The sequence below is a fragment of the Equus przewalskii genome, chromosome 18, assembly GCF_037783145.1.
Source record: "Equus przewalskii isolate Varuska chromosome 18, EquPr2, whole genome shotgun sequence".
NCBI lineage: Eukaryota > Metazoa > Chordata > Mammalia > Perissodactyla > Equidae > Equus > Equus przewalskii.
Window position 1 is genome coordinate 38260282 of NC_091848.1, and position 21070 is coordinate 38281351.

Consider the following 21070-nt stretch of genomic DNA (forward strand, 5'->3'; position numbering starts at 1 on the left):
GCTGCCCTTTTCATCTTCTAAGAGGCTGTGTTTCTGTTCTGAGAATGGCGGTGAGGGGGTGGTATGTGTGTGGGGCAGAGCTGATGGGGGCTTAGGATTGTCCCGTGGGTTCCCAAGACTGGAGCTGCTCAGTGCGAGGGAGCAAGTCCTCCCTTTACTTAAAAATACCCAGTGGCCATCCTGCTCTCAGCCTCCGGCATGACTTCTCCTCCAGGAAACCAAAGCAACGTGGAGTTAGGGGAAGGCTCTGCCCGCCACGGCCCCACCCCAAGCTTCCAGATTTCCCAGTTCCCAGTCTCGGCATTCAGAGCTGCAGCAAGCAGGCACCTTAGAGGGTTGTTAACAAAAAGGGATTTTCCTTTCAGTTGAAAGGTTGGATGTGTTCAATTTTTAATTTAAATTGGAATGGTAAAGCTTTAATAACATCCTTTTCTATTTGGAGTTAGAGCCACTTTAAAAAGTTACCTGTCTAGGGGCTGGCCAGGTGGTGTAGTGGTTAAGTTTGTGCACTCCATTTCGGCGGCCTGGGGTTCACAGGTGTGGATCCTGGGTGTGGACCTACATACTGCTCATCAAGCCATGCTGTGGTGGCATCCCACATACAAAATAGAGGAAGACTGGCACAGATGTTAGCTCAAGACTAATCTTCCTCACCAAAAAAAACCTCACCTGTCTAATCAATGGTGGGGGCCGCTATTTGGGGGGCATTGTTAGTCCCTGGAGAGTGATGGGAAAGGGGGCATTTCTTCTATCCCCGACTTTCTTCATTGTACCCTCTTGACCTGTCAGGCACTCCCATTTTCTGTTGCCCTCCCCTTATTCAGTTCATGTACCACCCCACCCCCAGCCCTTCTTCGGGAGACATTTGCCAACTCCAGACATTGGAGACACAAAGATGAATGAGACACTTTGCCCAGCTGGAGATGCTCTGAGCCCAGTAGACAATAGTCCTTCATGAGGGAACAGTGCTTCTGGTTGACAGAGCACGTTCACATTTGTTGTATGTTTTAAGCCTCATGAAAACTGGGCAGATGAGCCAGACAAAGCTTGTCCATCCCAGAAGCAGAAGCTGAGACTCAGAGAGGTTGTAGGCCATTTCCAAGGTCACACAGGTGGTGTGACAGGTGGTGCTGGATAGGGCCAGGACTGGAAGAACCTTTGGGTAATGGCCAAGCCCAGAATCTCTGGCCACACAGAGGCTGATAACTAAAGGTCATAGGTGTTGGGGAGCTGGAGGCAGAGTGTCAAAGAAGCGGAGAGTTGGCCTGCAGGACGTGGTGACTTCTGCAGTGCAGGGCAGGCCTGGGACCCATGTCTCCCTAGCTGGAGTGTTTCAGGTCAGGCCATTGCTCTCTCTCACCTGGAAAAAGGTGAAGAGTTCATATCGTCCCCTCAGGCCATCCACCCACAGGTCCCTCGGAGTCACATTCCAGAGACCAAGGAGTCTGAGTCCCTGTTCTACTCCCCATCCCTGCCCTCAGCCAGTTGCAATGAGAGGGACTGGGCCAGACACAACACGAAGAACATCTTTGAAGAGTTAGGATGGAGTGGGGAGTCAACTACCAAAGGAACTTGTGAAGTAGAAACTGGTAGTGGTGTCATCAATAGGTGACAAAGAATGTCCTTCCTGGCTGAGGAGGGACGAATCCTGTCTTTCGGGTTGTTATCGCCCCCGCCCCTGGTGCTATTGGGGTAGGGTCCGGGGTAGGGGGATGGCCATGGGTGGGAAGAGGTTGAGAGACGGGTGGTGTGTGTCAGGTAGTGTTGGGATCTGTTCCTTATTGCTGGGGAGGCCGCCGCTGAATTGTGCTTGTCTCAGAAGGGGTGAGGACCCAGAGCTTCTGCCATTTATGACGTTTCATGCTGGGCTTCCTGAAGGCAAGAAAGAGTAGAAAAGAGACGACCTCTTCAAGCTCCGTGAGGCCCTGACTCTCCCATTCAGAGGGCTTTTCTCGCAGAGCATTCTGGATTCTCAGAGAGGTCGTGTGAGGTTTGGTCTGGCTGATCGTCAGATTTACTAGAGGAACTGTAAGAAGAGATAGAGAATGGGCCGCACCCGTGAGATTCTGATTTGATAGGTCCAGGTGGCACTGGGAGTCTGAATATTAGTTCTAGAAGAGCAACATCATTTACAAATACCTACTGTTGGTTTGGCATCGGTAATCAGCAATCCAGTGCAGAGATGAGGGGCAATCAATTTCCATCAGCGCGAAGGAGCCGGGGGGAGGCCAGCCGTGACATCTTGCTGCCTGCGGTGTATCGTATTTGCAGTCTGCACACTAAACCCCAGCTCTCCCGAGAAGCTGGGGTGGGTCCTTCGAAACCTCATAGTTTTCTAGCGAGCTTGATATTTGTCCCTTTAAGCAACGACGCTTAAAAATTGTGGGTCACTGTGTTTGTGATTCTCTATAAAAATGTATTACACGTGTTCCTGCCTTTTTAAGCAGAGTCACGCGAGCATAAATGTAACCTTTGCATGATGTCCCGAGGGTGTGTTAGCAACCTTAATTAACGTACTGGGCTCTAATTCAGTGGGGGCTTCTGGGATGGTTTGCTTATACCAAATGTCCCCCCGAGGTTTTCAGTTTTTGTGTCTGCTTTTTAGTTTTTCCAGCTTTTTCTTGCTGACTGATGTCCCTTCTTGCTAGTCACAATGTACCTGCCTAAAGCAAATTTCTCTTCAGTTTTAATTTGCATTTATTACATGGGCTTGGGAAGTGAATGACTAAAGTCCTTAAAGTTGGGTAGAGCCTCTCGTGGTTAACTTCCCATTGTCCCTTCCACACCCCCTCCTGGAGTAGCAATAACGAAGTTTGGGATTGACCTCAGCCTAAGTGGGCCTGATTGGCTTAAAGAGACACGCTTTCCCTCTGCCAGTGAGTGGGTCATAAATGGACACATGACACAATTTTGACCAATGGGATTTGAGGAGAGGTTCCCAGCTGATCTTTGAGAAAGTTCTTCCTCACTAGCAATAGAGAGCCACTGGAAGTCATTCTTCATGTAGATGCAGAGGAGACACACAGCCTCGACTGCTCTTGGCAGCCAAATTATAACTTCCAGAACTTTCTTTGGGGAAAAGCCTACTGGGGATGGCAGAGTGGGATGTGGAATTACAAAGGCTGGCAGAGTGGAGAGATGGAAATAACCGTGAACTGGATGGGTTTTTTTGAACCTCTAAACCGCCTCTCATGTGAATTATTATATTTTCTTTGGTTTAAGCCCCTTTGAGTAGGTTTTTGATTATTTGTAACTGAAAGCATCCCAGTGGATAAACATCGAATATCTGAATAATAGTGCGTGGGTTCTGGGTGCAGCCTCAAGGCTTTCGTGTGTGTGCTTTGTTACTGTTTCGGTTTCTCAGAAGTTTGGTTTGTGTTTTGAGTTTGATGTGGGCACTTATTTCTTTTCATTTCTGGAAAATAGGAGATTCTCCAGGTGGGTAGCGACGACCTCTCATTCACCTTTGTAGCCTCAGGACTTTTCACAGTGCCTGCCACTTATTGGATGTTCAAAAAATTGTCAAATTGACTTAAACTCAGCAGTCTGCATGTATCTGCAGGGTGCTTCCTCTTCTTGTCGGCGGTTATACGTGCTCGTTGCTCTTCGCCTATCCGGTTTATTAGGATGTTAAGGACACACCACAAACTGTCGATGCTAGTCATTTTTTTGTAGTGCTTTCCAGTTTACAAAGCACCACCTCATCCTTATCTCAGAAAACAGCCGGCACCGAGATCATCATCATCATTTTACTGATAAGAAAACCAAAGGTCGGTGGATTTATGTGGTTTAATTTTGTCATTAGTTTTGAACAAATTTAATTTTGTAATGGCATCCAAAGTACTTTCTTTGGGAATAAATAACCCTGTGCTCAGAAAGGAGCCTCTCTTATGAGACTTCTAACAGGTGCTCTAATGGTCGCTGAGCCACTTAAATAACATAATGATCAGCCAGGTCGGAACTGCCTCTGCCTCCCACTGCTGCCGAAGAATTGCAATTTGCCGTCAGGTTAAAGCTCTTCAGGATTCACAGCTTGACTTCTCACCTAGCTAATTGGTGCTTACTCTTCAAATTGGGTTGCTCTCGCCAATGGAGGAGAAGCAAGAGTTTGCCTCCGTCTGTCTGCTCTTGCAAGTTTTGCTAAAAACGAGCTGCGAAACTCGGGTGTTTCTTACTTGGGACATGTCTCATAATGGTTATCCACGAACACACGTTTGGGAACTCTGAAGCTGGTCTGCTTCCGAGGGAATGCCTTCCCTTGCGTAGATGAAAAATGTGGAGGGCTCCTTACGTCTACAATGCACTGGGTTCATTGAATAATTAAGTTAGTTCAACGCACCTCCCCACCATGATTCCTGTGTGCCTGAACCCAGCACAGGACCTCAAGAATGATGCTCTCAAAGTCACCTCTTCCCTCTCCTGGCCATTGCCCCATGGACCTGACCCATTTGCGTTTCCCTGCACTTGGATTTCTCCCACCAGGGTCTCTCTAATGATGCTTGACACGCAGGGACACACAGCCCCTTCTGATTCCCTGTCTTTGGTGGTCCAGCCGATCTCTCCCGCACTTTCAAACGTCAATAGAAATTACTGTGTAGAACACTTATTTTGACATTGTTTTGAAAGTGACATTGTGTATATATATCTTGTTTCCTGGAGGGCAAGGACTATGTTTTACTGGCTCTTGTGTGATGCGCAGCATCTAGCATTTACCTTATCGTATAGAGTTTTAGAGCTTTCAAAGGAGTGTGTTACCCAATAAATACCTGAGGGATGTCATCACGTCTTAGTGTTCTGCTTTATGGATTATCTGTGCTCACTCCTGCCTCTAACTACCTCGCCTGGCTGCTTATGGAGAGGCTGGATGGGGAATCGTCAGGCCTGGGTTTTTAAGGGGATGAGTGGGTGTGAGCTTAGCTTATACAGTCTGAATGCTTTCTTCGGTATATTAAATACATGCTGGATTTTTGGTCCCTGCGAATTTCGAAAGGGAGAGAGGTGGGAAAAGAAGAGTTGGATGCAATGGGATTGGTGTATTGCATACTATGAGAGAAAAGTTTGAAGGTTCCCCACACTGCCCTGAGGCCACATCTGATGAGGAGACAGATGTCCCTATAAAAAGGGACAGAGGGCTCTCCCAGCCCATTCAGGGCCACTGCAGCTCTTTGTGAATTTTTTGCTGCCACCAGCAAGGTTAAAAAAAAAATGTTGGTTGGGGGGAGAGTTTCTTCTCCAAAGTCTATGGCTTGGGTTCTCAGACTTGTTTCTCTTTTTCTCCATGATACCCCTGTGGCTCCCCAGGCCTCTGCAGAAAAGCTGTGGCCAGTCTTTGCTACCACGTGAGAGAATGTGGAGATGTTGGAGTCAATGGAAGGCAGTTGAGGTGAATCCACACTCAGACTCATCTGGGGTTTCCCTTTCAAGCCCCAGGATGTCTGAGGTTATGGCTTCTTCTCACTTCTTTCCTTTTTGCTCCAGCATCGCCCTTCCCTACCCCTCCTGCAGTAGCCCAGAACCCTGAGCTTTGAGAGGCCCTCGGATACAAAAGCTCCCTTGCTCCCCCAGGCACCCCTCCTGTGGTTCAGGCAGCTCTCTTTCCAGTGCAGTCCCCTGCAGGGTGAGGCCAGGTCTCTGGGACTCAGTGCATCTTCCCACTCCATCCTTGATTCCACCTCAGGTGGTGCTCCTGGGTTGCACCCATCACCACTCACACAGGTGTCTGGAAGTGTGGGGCTGTTTTTGGTTGTCAAGGTGACTTGGGAACCCTATCGTCATTTGGTGGCAGAGACCAGGGATGCTAACTCCCACAATGCACCAGGAAGGGGCATCTCTCAAAATGTTATAGGCTTCCCCATCGAGAAGCACTGTGCACCAGGCCGAATGACAAGCTTCTGATCTTCTCTGGAGGCAGGAGGCAGCGTGGAGGAGTCAGAGACGGTCTGAGTCCCTGCTCTGCCACTTACTGGCCCTGGGGCTAGTTTCCTAGCCTGTTTCCTCGTCGTTTCCTCATTTCCTCGTCATAGCTCAGGGTGATAACAGTGCCCTCACTTCAGAGTTTTAAATAGGATTAGATTTGTCAATATACATAAAGACTCAGGACAGTGGCCAGTGTGTACTGAGGGCTACAGAGACATCTGCTGTTTCTACCTGGGCCTCCAGGGCCACCCCCTTGGCCTCGGGTTGAAACTGTTGTCGTTGCAGACACTTGCTTCATGAATGACTGGGCCCATGGCCACCGTGACTGAGAACCTTGGCTCCAGGTATGGGCACTCACCCAGGTCCGGGACCCGAGCCCCCCTGGTACCTGCGCTTCCTTGATTCTGCTCTCAGTCCAGCTCCTCCCTCCCACCCTCGCTCCGTTAGATCCTTCTGGGGGCTGCTCCTCTGTTCCTTTTGTTAGGAGCTTACTTCTCCTGCACTCTCTTTTCCTCTCTGGCTCCATAGTTGTTGTCTATGTTTGCTGTTGTGTCTCTTTTAGAACCTCTTTTAGCCCGTGGTACTAAAAATGTAGATTCATTTCATCATTCAAAATGCATCATTCACCAAAAATTGAGTGGGCCCCAATCCAGAGATTCTGAGTCAGGATGTCCAGGTAGGGGCCAAGAATCTGCATTTAACATGATGCTGGTGGTCTCCACAGAGCCAGCCTCGAGCTCCACTGGTCCAGTCCTAGGAAGGGGAGGGTTGTGGCTGCCCTCACCCCCAGAAGGCAGGAGGCCCATTAGCATGTTACAGCTGGTCACCATCTGGCTCAGGTACATATGTCATCATTTTTTAAGATCTACTTAAAATTCCACATTTATATTTTCTTCTGGCTGGGGTCATACCTCAACCTAGAATCACTCCTTTGGGAAAAGGATAGATGGTAGAAGACGATGGGTGACGTTGCTTTCCTTTAGGAAAGTGGTTTAGTGGGAAGGGTCTCTGGGCTGGAACTCAATGGCTTGGATTTCTAGCCCCTACTCCATCACTAGCCTGCTGTGTGACCTTGGTTGAGTCACTTAACCTCTCTGGGCTTCATTCTCCTCATTTCTAACGTGAGAGGGTTGAACAGGTTGGACTTGCCAAAGTTCTCTTCCAGCTCTAAAAGTCTGTAAGTCTATGAGTCTATTTGAATGTGCTGACAGCTTTATAATGGCTAATTAATGAGTTTTTAGTGGAAACACATTAGGTGATAATGAGGGCCTCAGAAGTAAATCTCTCCACTCTTGAGAGGAGCTGAGGGATGAGACTTGGAGTGTGTTCTCACCTGATAGAGCCCCTGGGAAAAGGGAGTGGAGAGCCACAGGCTCCTGTCTGGGGACTCAGGGAGGCCAGGAGTCGCAGCAAAGCCCTACACAGAGGGAGCCAGCCGGCACTGTCCTCAAACAAAAGGAGTCACCTTGCGGGAGAGGCTGGAGCCACCGGATGGAGTGGAACCTTGGCAGCCCCGCAGCCCCGGGAATGGCACTCCTGCCTCACATCCCTTTCCAGAGCTCGTTCACCTGCACGGTCTTTAGTCCTCTTACACCTGGAGCTTTTATCTCCCCCATTTAAGAGATGAGAAATAGAGGCTCAGGGGAGTGACTCGCTCAAGAGAAGGTCAAGGAGCTAGTAAGTAATAGATCAGGATTCAGCCCAAGCTTCTGGATTCCGAAGCCCACGTCCTTTCTGCTCTGCCTGGCCAGCTCCTCCCACCAGGCCGGCCACCTCTGCTGGCCGCTCTGAGTAGCTGATCCGAGTGAAAGGGGCCTCTTTATTTAGAGCTCTCCGAGAGGGTGTGCAAAGCCACCCTAGGACACGGCTTTGCGGGACCGGCCCTGGGAGTGGGACAGATCAGGCTGGGGGGAGAGGTGGGGGTGTCCAATCTGTGGCAAGAGGGCCTTCTTGACAGGCCATGGCTTTGCTGCTGAGAGCTGGGCGCAGCCAAGTACATCACTGTGCCCAGTGTGGCAGTGCACAGGCGGTGTTTGCTGACCACTGAGCTGGCATCTAAGGGAGGAATGCCCTACAGCAGGGGTGTGAGGATGAGAAGGAGGGATCCAGAGAGGCTGGGGGATCTCTGTCCCAGGAAGACAGACAATGAGACCCAACAAAGAGAGAAACCCACTCTGTGTGGTGTGGGCCAGGGGCAGGGTCTCCTGGCCCCGGGGTGGAGGCTTGGAGCAGGTGGATTTCTCAAAGACTCCACCCGCTGGAGACTTTGGCTGCAGAGACACGCGACCTTGACCTTTCCCTTCCAAGTGAAATAGGGCGCAAGCATTATGCAGAGATGCAGCAACTTTGCTGCAGAGGGAGGGAGAGAGTGTGCCAACGAGCATTTGTCTGGGCCCTGCCCTAGAAATGCTCCAAGTAATAAAATCAGGATGACTTAAGAAATGCATTACCCTTCTCCGCCTCCCACAGCTACCCGCGTGCCCTGGGAGAGTCGGGGGAGAGGACTGGCCACCCAGCCAGGTGATGTGGCCTCAGTCCTCTCACCTGCAAACCAGGGGATGGGAGAGATGGTCCTGAGGCTCCACCTGCTCAGACCTCAGGTGGGTCTGGAGGAGATCTTTGTAGGGGGCAGAGGAAGGACTGAGAAGAGATGCCAGAGAGAAAGGGGAGAAGAGAGAAGGGTAGAGATAGAGAAGAGAGGAAATTGAGGAAGGCTGAAGAGAGGTGAGGAGTAGAAAGCCATGACAAAGTGAGGTGTGCAGAGCTTGGAGGTCTAGTCCCGGCCCTGCCTCTGAGCCTCCGCCTCCACACCTGGGAAATGGAGCTGGGAGTACCCACCCTACTCTCGTGAGGGTCAACAAGCAGGTTACAAACCATAAAGCGCCACACAAACTAATGTGCTGAATTCACAAGAAAAGCAGCAGGAAGAGAGGCAGAGGAGGGTGGGGAACCAGGGGAGATCCTTTTCTGAACCTCCCCTTTCCTGGGGATGTAGGGGGAGGGGGGCGCGCGGGGAGTGGGAAAGAAAGAACCCAAGACGGACGAGGGAAAAAATAAAATCCTTCCTCCGTGAGGCTGGACGCGTTCCTTGCGGGAGACAGAGAATCCGGGGGGCTGCCTGTGGCCGGCTGCATCTGCATCTCCAGCAGAGGAGGCTTTGCCTGGGCGAGAACAGTCCGAGTGGGGCTGGGGCAGCACATGCTACCCCTGCTTCCTTCCCGCAGGCCCGGGGCAGGGAGAAGGCGGTCTCTGGCTTTGAGGTCTCGGGGAACTTCAATTTCTGTCAGACTTAAAACCCTGGAAGGGCTCAGGAGGCTGGTGTGAGGGGAACATGGTAAAACCCCATGGCAGAATCCTGGACAGGAGGAAAGGATTTGAAAGACACAAAGAGAAAATCTGGATGAAGAACATTCTGGAAAGCCAAAGGAAGACAGGACCCCCAGTCCATGTGGGCCCAGCTCCACACACGGTCCCTCCTTCTGCTGCTCGTGCCTGGATCCCCGTCTTGGCATGCGGTGAGGCCAAGACGGCGGAAGCACAGGGCCGGGTCAGGGCAGCCAGCTCCCCTGGCAGGCCAGATTTATGATTTGGCTGAGCTGGTGAGAGAGCGAGCCTGCAACCATCCAGGGTATGAAAAGCAGCCCAGTGTTTCCTCGAGGAGCCACAGTGCCAAAGGCAGGGGCATCCATCTGGCCTCTCCGTGTAGTTCATTTGTCACCCTGGAGCCTGCGACCAGGCTGGCCTCCCTTCTGCCGTCTGTAGCTACAGTTCCCACCTCCAGCTGCCTCTGCTGCGGGGCCTGCAGCCCCAACAGGTGCTCTGAGGGGGGCAGCCTGCCCCCTCCCTTGGGACCCTCTCACGCTAGGCCCTCCAGCTGGTGCCCATCCAAGCTGGTGCCTCCTTAACTTCCCCTGGGGGTAAAGAGCCTTGGCGTCAGACAGATGAAAGGACCTCAGAGAGGGCCAATACTGTTTCATGCTGTGTTCTAGGGAGCTATGGGGTTCCTCCAAGCTACCTTGAGAGCTTCTGAGAGGAGCTGAACATCCAGGATCCAGCCCCCAACCCACCAATGTACCTCTGCTTCTATCTGACCTAGATATAGATGTCCTAGATAAGATTTCCTTTGAAGAATGCATTCTGCTGATGAAAAAAAAAAAAATTTGAGGGCCACAAATCTAGTCTCATTTCAAAGAGGAAGATACAGAGGGCCAGAGAAGGCCAGCAGCCTAGCCAGTTTTTGGCAGAATGGGGACTGGAACCCAAGCCTCCTGACTCCCCCAGCCAGGATCTCTCCATGATACTGGGCTGTCTCTTTTGAGGTGCTGACCTGAGCATTCATGACAACACCTCTTCTCTTACCCCATGGGTGTTCCTCTTCCCCCCTGCTGTCCAGCAGAGCCAGGCCCCCCTCTTGAGCTTGGACGCCATGCGCTCTTAGCATTTCCTCTGCAGGATGTAAACCACCTGCAGCCCAGGGAAGCCTTTTCAGATATGAAGTGAGACCTCCATGTCAACTGGTAATTACAGCCTGTTCGGCCCAGGGGCTGTCTCCAGGCCCAGATCCTTGGGTTGTGGCTCCTCCATCATCCCCTTGGGCACTGGTGGTTACTGAGGGTTTTCTGGTGGAGTGTGGGTCATTTCCTTTACTTCCCCCTTGTTCTCTGGAGAAACTTGGTTCTCTTCTATTTAGGTCTCAGTTTGTCCATTTTGGTGTCTGATTGTTGGTGCTGATCCAGCCACTCTCTACCGCGGTACCTGGACTCCGCTCCAGAAAACCCCAGACTGACATTTCTCCTGGGCTTGGGGCTCTCTCCACCCACGACTCTCCGTGCCCCATTCTCTCCCGTGATTCCTGTGCGTCCTGTTCCCCCACGTGGCCTGCCCTGTTTGTGTTCTGCCTCCTCTGCTGGACTCACTTTTCCAGCACGTCGCCCTCAGCTTCTCCTCTCCAGATCTACACCCAGGCTTTGCTCCCTCTAAACGCCTCTCTCGGCTCCTTAGAGCCAGCCCTTCTGCTTCTTGAAGCCGCCCACCTGGAGGCTGCTTGCTGGTGCAGGAGCTACACATCCATCTCCCCTTTGACCCCCACAGCGATCCTATGGAGTAGATATTTGTGTTCCCAATTTTCATATAGGGACACTGAATCTCAGAGATTGAGCAGTTTGCTCAAGATCACACAGTTGATAAGTTTTAAAGTCCTGGTTCTTCCTAACCCCTGAGGCGAAGCAGGGACCCACAATACCGAGCTGCCCAGGTGGTCACCTTGCATGGTCAAGCTCATGACCTTTAGGCTGAGGGTGGCACAGACGGACGGTGATCTTTCTCCAAAGCACTCATCCCTATGCCTGGTTACCGTCGCCCCATTTTCCCTCCATGGAGGCTGGCTTCTCCTCCCCCCACCTCCGACCCGGCCCAGGACCCCTGGGAGGGTGGTGATGAGGGATATGGCTCTGAGATGGGAACAGGGGAGGGGAAGCTTCTGGGCTCTCCATCTTCTGGAGAACGGGCACTGGGACAGGGGCGCAGGGAGAGCAGCGACCAAAATGGGGGCAGGAAAGGACCCAGGCTGGAAAAAGGAGGGCTCGTGCTGCAGACTCTTCTGTAAAACGCTGCTTCTTCCAAAGTTGTTCCCGGAGAGTGTTCAGCTGAGGAAGCCGACTGCTGACAGCAGCAGCTGTGGAGGCGGAAGAAGGAGAGGGGTGGCATTAACACCCTGGGGGCGGGGAGGGGGGATGGTGTCTCCTGCCTGTTCTGGAATCTGTGAGTCTCGCACCACCCATCCCCCCACTCCCTCCGTCTCAAAACCCTGGAGGAGAGAGAGGGATTGGATGGAAATCAGAGAGGGGCAGAACCCCAGGAAGATGCACACAACCTGCCTCTCACACTCCTCTCCTGCTCACACACATGCACACACACACACGCGCACACTCACACAGCCTCTCACACTCCCTGTCTCTTGCACGCGTGCACTGCCTCTGACACACACACACACGCAAGACCTCACATTCTCTTTTGCTCACACACAGGCGTGCGTGCACACACATACACATACACACACACACACACACACACTCACACACTCCCTTTCTCTCTCTCTCAGGTCTCTCTCTGTCTCTCTCAGCCAGGATGTTACACCACTGCTCTCTGGTCCACCCAAAGTTGGAGTATTTCTGGGATAAGCGATCCACTCCACGAGGAAAATCATTCTAAACCACCCTCGGGTGCCTCTCAGGAAACTCGGACGAGGAAGCCAACCTTCGGGGGGTGGCTGGGGCTCGGCCCAGAGGCCAGCCTGGGCACTGGCGATTGGTGTGTCACGGCCGGGCTGCGCGCTGTTTCCAGCGCTTTTGTCTGGCACTGGGAGCGAGGCTCGGCAGTGTGAGGGACAATCGGAGCTGTTCTGGGCAGGCTGCTGCGTGTGTCCTGCTTTCCCTGCAGCCAGACCAAGCTGCCCGGCGCCGCTGGCCGGGACGGAGATGTTTTCCTGCTAAGCTGAGTGCAGCAGCCTGGGTTGATTTTACAGGAAAGTGTTTTCTCTCTGAAAGCAGTAGCAGCAGTGGCTCCCTGGACTGAGACTCAGCCCTCATCTGCCCAGGGAAGCCCCCCCGCCCCTTTCAGAGACCTAGGAGCGGGGCGTGCCTGTGGCCTGGGTCTGCTCCCAGGCAGGGGCTGGACTCCTGGGCGCCGGTGCTGGGGGTGAGGAGTGGGAGAGCCAGCTGCTCCCTGGGCTCTGATGGACTGTGGGGCTGATGGTATTGGCTCTCCAGGATTGTTCCTCCTGCCTGCCGTCTGATTTTCCACATCACGTCTGGGGCTCTGGGTGCCTGCGGCTGAGCTGCTAGTGGTGAGTACTTGGACAGCTGTCCCTCTCTGTGTTTGCTGGCCATGCCCACGTGAGTCACAGCGGACAAGCTCTGCAGCTTTATGTTCAGACTAGACGTTAATTTGCCTCACCTCCTGCCACCTGGGTCCGGGGGAAGACCTAGGGGGAAGACCTAGGGAGCAGGGCCCACCTGGGGTGAGGAGGGTGGGTGTCAGGGAACTGGGGCTGCAGGTGTTTTTCTCAGTAGTAAGGGGACCCTGGAAGAAGCTTCTCTCACTGCTTTCCTCTCCTGGTCGAGTAAAGATGTGCCTAAGCATGTGTGTGGACAGATGGAATGCCGGCCACTCACAGGTGCTTCAGCCTTTGGGCCCAGCTTGCTCTCTTGCTGCTAATTCCCTGCTGGTGGAATGGCTGGGAATGCAGTGAGGCTCCTCTTCATTCGTGGCCATGTGGCTCGTCATCTCCTCCCACCATGACATCACCATCCTGGGGCCACTGAGATGCTCCCTTGGTCCTTCTCCTTGCTCCCTTGGGCCCTGGGCTGCTGGGCTCCTGAGGGCTGGATTGCTGCCCACACTGCCAGGAAAGGGCATTGGAATGGTGGCAGGTCCCCACCTTGAATGTGCAAAATGAGGCTGGGTAGAGGCAGCCCTTGGGACCTGGGACCCTCTGTTGTAGCGCTGTCCCCTGCCTACCCATCTAAACCGTCGTCCTTGTGGTTGTGGTTGTGTTTTCAGTTTGGGCTGCCTCTGGGAATAAGGAGTTCTGTGAGGCCGCTACATGCTGAGTGAAATCATGCTTTCTAGATTCCTACGTGGGCCCTCAGCTGTCTCTCTGACTCCACAGGGCACCCATCTTTCTAGTGTTCCAAACGTGTCTGTGATCGTGTTTTCTGCCCCCTTGTGATTGTACAGTCTTTGCTTGTAACTCCATAAGTTTCAGACCATGAGTGTGTTTGGACATGATGACTTCTGAGGTCCTTTTGGGGAGTCTCCCACTTTCCAGAGGTTTTTTGGGGAACAACTCTGCACCCCACTCCCCCCAATATATCCTGATCCTTTGGGGCCTGTCTGAAATCCATGGCAGGCCTGGAGGAGTGTGATTCTGGCTTATTTGAGAATTCTGGTGTTATGATTCTGAAGTCATGGCATGGCGGGGGTGGCGAGCAGCGGTGTTCAGAGCAGTTTCTTAACAGTGTACCACTGACACTTGGGGCTGGATAGTTCTTGGTCGGGGGGACTGTCCTGTGCCTTGTAGGATGTTTAGCAGCATCCCTGGCCTCTACCCACCAGTAGTACCCTCATTTGTGACAACCAAAATTGCCTCTAGACATTACCAAATGTCCCCCCAGGGGCAAGATTACCCTGATCGAGAATGCTGTTCCCATTAATGCTGCTGCTGCTACATTCTCTCCTTTGGCCCTCAGGTGGCTGTGACTTTGTGGGACTGGGTCTCAGCACAGCCAAGTGAAGTGGAGCCATCTCTGGCCTGGGAGTGCAGACGCCTGTGCTCTGGGCTGTGTGATCTCGCTCACGTTCCCACCCAGTTTGGGCTGAGAATCACTTCTAGTCCTCCTCAGCCTCCACCAACTTCCAGATCTTTCTAGTGGGAACGTAGTGGTGAGGCTCGGGGGTACTGGATTGGGCCTCCATGTGTGGGGAATGGGGTCTAGGAAGGAAAATCCTACTGCAGGGTGCCACCACTCCCTCCTGACCTTTGCCCCAAAGCCCAAAGTGACACGGAAGCCAGGATGGGTTCAGTGCTCGTCCTGGGGGGTTAGTGGGGCGGGTGCACGTGCACGTGCACTTGCTGGTGGCTTTCTGGGTCCTGTCCCAAATGAATGATGTGGAGGTGAGCCCTGCCTTGGGGAGCTTGCAGAGGGAGGCAGACATCCTGTTATGCACCAATAAAGAAATCAACCAATTGAGAGGGTCCCGTGTCTTGCTTGGATTAAGTCTCATCCTTCTAGGCAGAATACTTCTGAGGAAGGGCAAACAAGAGAAGACGCCTTTTGAGTTCCTTATTTATCAGAATCTCTGTGGGACCATAGTGCTTTTGCTCTTTATCAATCCAGGAGGGCTTCATGAGGGAAGAGATGTTTCAGAACCTGTAATGTTGTGGATAGGAGGAGGCAGCATGGAGAGAGGGAGAGAGTATATCTGGGAAGCCGTTAGATCCATTTTTCTGACAGTGAGTTTGGGGGGCAGGTAGAGAAGTTGGCTAAGGAGTGCCCTTCCTCTGTCCTTGAGTAGGCAGGTGCCAGCCCTGTTTCTCCATGCCTCCCGCCTACTCTGCTGACACTTGTCTTCAGAGCTAGAAGGCAGGCTCCGCCGCCCCCAGCACAGAGGAGGGACTTACAGGAAGCCTCATGTTACAGAGAAATTATGGCCAAATTCTGATTTGTGGACTGGAGCAGAGAGGTGCTTCAGGTAGAACAAACCAGCAAATCATCGCCTAATCAGCCTGCTGGGCTTTGCGATGCCGTGTGTGATCCAGTGGCCGCAGACTGTATCTCCTAATGAGGCTCGATTCTGGCGGGTAAGTTTACAACCCCCAAACAAATGGTGTCTAAAGAGCCGGGATGGGGAGGTGGATGCACGGTGCTGCTGGGATCCACCGTCACCCCAGATAAGCCACAGCACGTTGTCCTTAGGCCCTGAGCCTCCGTGCTTGCCACCTAACTGCACAGAATCTGTTTCCCGGCAACTATTTGGGGACTTTGATCTTCCCCTCTTTTCCTGGCCCCGTCTCCTTCAAGGAGCCAGTTTTCTCTGAAAAGCCTGATGGGCCCTGGGGAAGAGGAGAGGAATCTCAGATGGGCAGCTTTGGGGGCAGTAAACAGCTCTGTGATTTCAGCTTTTGAAGCTATGTAAGCTGTGGTAGGTGTTGTGGTAACGCTCTGAAGTTTGCCATTTCATGGTCCCAGGGCGGAGCTGGGTCCCTACCTACTGCGCCTGTTCTTTCTGGGCTGGCTGGTCATATCAGGCCAGGCCTGGGTTTATGTAACTTCCAGGACTGACATGAGACCCACTCACCATGGAAGAGGGACAGTGGTCCTCGTTTGCTCCCACAGGGGGCACAAGCATGGGTAGGTGAGATCAGGCACAGACCAGGAAGACCATCCAGGGCCCTGGTGGGTCAGTCCAGGGGCAGCTTACAGGGAGAAGCCAGAGGGCAGCTCTGCATGGGGGACCTTTCTCCCCATCGGTGCGCCTGGGCAGCTTCAGGCAGCGACCCTAACTCACAGCCCTCTCTGTCCCACCAGCAGCTTCTGTGTGGTCGCTGGGGGCAATAAGCAGCGTGGGAACTGGATGGGTGGGTATGAGAAGCTTCCAGTAGAGTCGTGAGTTCCCAGCCCAGTCCCCCAAGTAAGGGTGTTGACTCTGTCAGAGCACATGCTGATCAGACACAAAAAGATTTTGTCCCCTAGTGGAGCAAGGAGAGGGATGTGGAGAGCATTTTGGAGAAGGGGGCTCCTGCCCGGTCCACGCCACTCAGTAACCAGAGGCCTGCTGGCCATCCCAACCTGGGAGGGCTTCGCTGAAAGCTTAAGCGGGTGAGATTCCTCTTGAGGAAGTGTACCGAGGGCAGAGCCCACGCCTGTGGGAGCAGGAGGGCCGCATTCACCCCGCATTCATTTCTTTATCCAACTTTGACGGTCTCCGGCTTCGAGGAGCTCACAGCGCAGGGGAGGACGGAGGCTGATTGAGACATGGTGGCCCTCACACAGCTGTGGGAGCCCACTTGAGGTCCCAATTAATTGGTTCTTTGGCTATTCTCCCAGCAGAGCTTTCCAGGCCCCACCCCAAGGCTTTCGGGAGATAACTGAGATGTGGGGTCAAGTCGCAGCTGGAAGCAGTGGGGCTGGTCCTAAACTGCCAAGTCCTGGAGGGCTTGTTAATCTCTGTCCCCCAGGGCTGGCAGGAGGCTCCCCAGTGCCCTCGGCTCTCTACTCGGGGTTAACTGCTTTCTGTCCGCTCCCTCCCTCCCCCTCCTCCTCCTGCTGCTGTCTGCTGTCCACCTTTGGTACTGATCACTTCCTCCCCAGTTGCCCGTTTGGACCCTTCCAGTGGGACCTAGGTGGCTGGTGTTTCTGTAGACCCTCCCTGAACACAAAGGGGACAGAGTCGGGGGATGATTGAGTGAACTGTGTCTCGTGTTTTTCCTCTCCTTTTGGACTCACCTCTACCTTCTCCTGTTCTGGAGGGGAGGGGCTCAGGGAAACGGGCTGTGTGTGCCTGGCTCTCTACCATTAAAGCCCTGATGCCTGTTCCTCATATGTGAAATGAGGGAATGTTCTAGAACAGGGTTCTTCCCAGTGTGGTCCTCGGACCAGCAGCATCAGCATCATCTGAGAACTTGTTAGAAATACAGCTTCCAGGGCATCCCCCAGACCACAGACTCAGAAACTCTGGGGGTGGGGCCCAGCAACGTGTGTTTAACATTTTTCTGGGTGATGCTGATGCGGCTCAGGTTTGAGGACCGCGGCCCTAGAACACCAAGGGGAGGGGACCCTCTTCCCACTGCAGCCTATGGCCGATCTCATCATCTCCCACCTTGTCGTAACTAGTGACTTGCAAAAATCCAGTAGCCACATTCTGGAGCGTGACCAGTTATCTTAAGGGCATCATTAAATTCTCAAAATTATAAAAACAAACAAAAACCCCACTATACCCTAGCTTTTTCCGGAAAGGCCTGAAGGTGGTTTCCATCCCAGCCCCTTATGGGAGGAGCCTGCAGAGGGGGGCCGGCAATCCAGTGAACAATACGGGCATCTGCAGAGCACACCTCGGACCTGAGAACAGCTGCCCACCTCGTGGATGCTGGCTCTGATCCTCCCACGTGCTCCCACAGCGGTGTCAAGAAGCCTGCCCTTTCAGAGCCTGTGGTGAGAGCCCTGCCCCGTGACTTTAATGCCGCTCTCTCCCCAGAGGAGCAGAATGCCCTAACATCTCTCTCCTGCTGCTGGCATTGAGCCCATCGCTGAGTTAATTCAAGCGATGCTAATAGCCGGTTTGCTGGGGAGAAGACCTCTTGCAGACCCCTAAATCCTACTCGCCGGGGTGCTGATAACAGGCTAAGACTCCTGTCTGGCCACCTGCAGTCATTCACAAAGCAGTGTGTAGACGGCCCAGCACTGGCCTGGATTCTGTGTTGAGACCAAAGAAATAGAACCTTTGTCCCTGCCCTCCGTGAACCAGCCGTCCAGGAGGGGACAGCGCCACGGTCCTTAGTGTTTAATTTGGGCTTCCTCCCTCCTCCAGCTTTTCTCTCCTCCAGGCCCCTCTCCTTCCTTGGTGCAGACGGCTGGCATCACCTTCCTGGAGGTCCTCAAACCCCCGCTGGTCGCGCTCCGTCGGGTCAGGCTCAGCATCCTGCTTTCCGCTGGTTCTATGAGCAGCCAGCCCCAGCTGAGACCTTTCCCGGCCTTTCTCCGGTCTCCAAGGAGCCTGCAAGAAATGCAGCCTGAGAACACAGCCTCCCTGCCCTCCCCCACCGCTCTGTTCTCCTTGCCTACTCCCTCCAGCTCCCCAAGGCTCCCCCGAGCCTGCAGCCCCTGCCCCCATCCTTCTTGCTCCCTGCCCTCCCAAACTCATGTTTTATGCAGGAACATCCCCATTCTCATGGAAAGTACAGCAAAGTTTGGGAAAGAATTTCAAATCTCTTTTGAAGAGGGTGGAGCAAATGCAGGGCTCTGGGGTTAACCTCAGCTGAGTTTTTTCCTGGCTGAGTGGACGCCCCTTTGTGTGTGTGTGTGTGTGTGTGTGTGTGTGTGTGTGTGTGTGTTTCTTGTTTCCCTTCCATCCACCATTTACACTGCAGGGGGGTAGGGGCGGGCTAATCCACACAGACACACAAAGGGATGTGTGTGCATGCATGTGTGTGGAGCCTGCCTCACCTCCCAGGGCCCCATCTTGCCCCTCCTCTGCCTTCTGAGGAGCACTAGGAGTGTCTTATCTTGGATTTAAACATTCTCAGAAATTTGAGAGGCACAGGGAAAAGAGATTGTTTGTTTTTTCAAACATTATAAAGAAAATGAACATTTGTATAAAGCTTTTTCGTGGCGATTATCACAAGATCTGATGTCCCTTTGTTTTGAAACATTGAAACGGTTGTATATAAATTGATTTGTAAAAAATAAAATTAGGGGGCCAGCCCAGTGATGCAGCAGTTAAGTTCACACATTCCACTTCAGCAGCCTGGGGTTCGCCGGTTCGGATCCTGGGCACAGACCTACCCTCTGCTTATCAAGCCATGCTGTGGTGGCATCCCACATATAAAATAGAGGAAGATGGGCACAGATGTTAGCTCAGGGCCAGTCTTCCTCAGCAAGAAGAGGAGGATTGGAGCAGATGTTAGCTCAGGGCTAATCTTCCTCAAAAAAAAAAAATTAGCTTTGTTGGGTATATCAAACTCTACGTTACACGTTATTCTGCTAATAATTCCAGGTTCCCCATTGTAAAAGTGCCTGCCTCTTCAGATGTCTAGCATCGCTTCTAACAGTTTTTAAGAAGCAGGCAAAACCTTGCACAGAAGACTCCATCTACAATACACTTAGAGGAAGACAAAGGACAGTATTATGTTTTCTGGACTTGGTGTTGGCGAGAAACAGAAAAGCACTTATTTTCAGAAAAGGAATTGTGGAAAGAAAGGAGAGGGAAACCTTTAAATCTCATTGAACACAGTTTGCTCTGTAGAACTTTGTCTAATCAGCCTCATTCTCTGAACCGTCACCTTGAGTCATTTTTGATTCTTCTAACACTTTGTTTTTATCATCTTCCCAGAGTCCTGAAAACTGAAGATTTGCCTAGATTGAGACAAGCTTCTCTCCTTTTTCACATGTTAATTTATTCCTTGATTTGTGTCATGTTTTTCCAAATATGGCTCCATTTCTCTCACGTGCAGTTGGAGACTTAGGGCGCAGATGGAACCATACAATGGCATTGCCACCGTGTTGGGGGGATTTGCTTGGGAGGGTCCCCAGCTTTCTCTAGACCCAAACCCCCAAAGTGCCCGCTGTTTGCAGCATTGAGCAGCTGGGGCATATTTTGTGTTTGTTTGAGTAGATCTATGAAATGCTGTGGCCACTCCCCTCCCACCTCTCCACAGATCTGCGTCCAGATCCCAGATCCAGCCCTTTGACCACAACTGGAGTTGCTGAGGACAAAGCTTTTCCCATACTTGGTTAAAGTAATTTCTTTTACTTCCCTCTGTACTTATAAGTGAAAATGTGCTTGGATTCCCAGGAACAATTGATTTTTCTGTAGGTCATTTAGAAAAGAATGTCAGACAAGGAGCATCATTATATGCAGACGAAAAGATGGATGTAGCTTGTTTAAGGTAAAATCTTTTTGCATCGTTTTTAGAAACGGTTTGGGAACGTAAAAAAACCCCATCAACACTTTATTCATTCTGTAAAAGTTTCAGAATACAGAAATATATTTGAAATAATATATTTCAAAGAAGTCCTTGGGACCAAAAACGGGGAAATTATTTTTTTCCCTCATGTGTTTTTTCTGGGCCTTCACTTTTCAGTCTCATCCCTGGGGAATCTCTTGTATTAAGTGAATTTAGAATAAAATCTAGTTCCCTTTCCTCCTTGGTAGCTTTCTTTGTCATTATTCTTTTCTTAAAATTTTTATTATATTTTTTTGAGGAAGATTAGCCCTGAGTTAGCTCCTGCCAATCCTCCTCTTTTTGCTGAGGGAGACTGGCCCCGAGCTAACTGTGCCCATTTCCTCTACTTTATATGTGGGACGCCGACCACAGCATGACTTGCCAAGCGGTGCCATGTCCGCACCCAGGATCTGAACCGGCGAACCCCAGGCCACCGAAGTGGAATATCCAAACTTAACCGCTGTGCCAACCGGGCTGGCCCCTGTCATTATTCTTAAAGAAGAACATTTATGATGTGCCGGGAGTTCCACCATGCCTTTTGGTTGGAGGAGGTGTAGTCCAAGAGTGTCAGAGAGCAAGAGAGCAAAGAGATAAAGACATGGACCCAAACCAAAGACCACAGATGGGCATAAAGAGACATGGACAGATTGGCAGCCCCTAACTGACAAGTGACAAAGAAAGAGGGCTTTAGTGGCAAACCCAGACACCCTCCTAACAATGAGTCCATCCCCTGGCCATAATGGGAGTTATTAGGGGGCCTCCAGGAACTTTGCCAGGCATCTCCATTAGCTGTGGGGGTGGGGAGGTTGAGCTCGCAGACCCCAGGGGATGGCCCACTCTGGGCCTTTGGACACACATCTGTAGCTTCCAATACCTGGGTACCTGGAGGATGCCCTATGTGAATGAGCCTTTGAGAACCACTAGGAAGGCAGC

General features: G+C 52.2%; 1 protein-coding gene across 5 annotated transcripts in view; it reads left to right on the forward strand.

Moving 5' to 3' along the window:
* SEMA5B (semaphorin 5B) overlaps positions 1–21070 on the forward strand; it is a 116569-nt gene that overhangs the window by 22968 nt on the left and 72531 nt on the right. For 2 of the 5 annotated variants that reach the window (XM_070582613.1, XM_070582616.1), the window contains exon 1: positions 11717–12760. The exons of the other annotated variants lie outside the window; for them this stretch is intronic. The gene's annotated coding sequence lies outside the window, so the exon portion shown is untranslated. Of the gene's footprint in view, positions 1–11716; positions 12761–21070 lie in introns of those variants that run through there. 5 annotated transcript variants of the gene reach the window in all.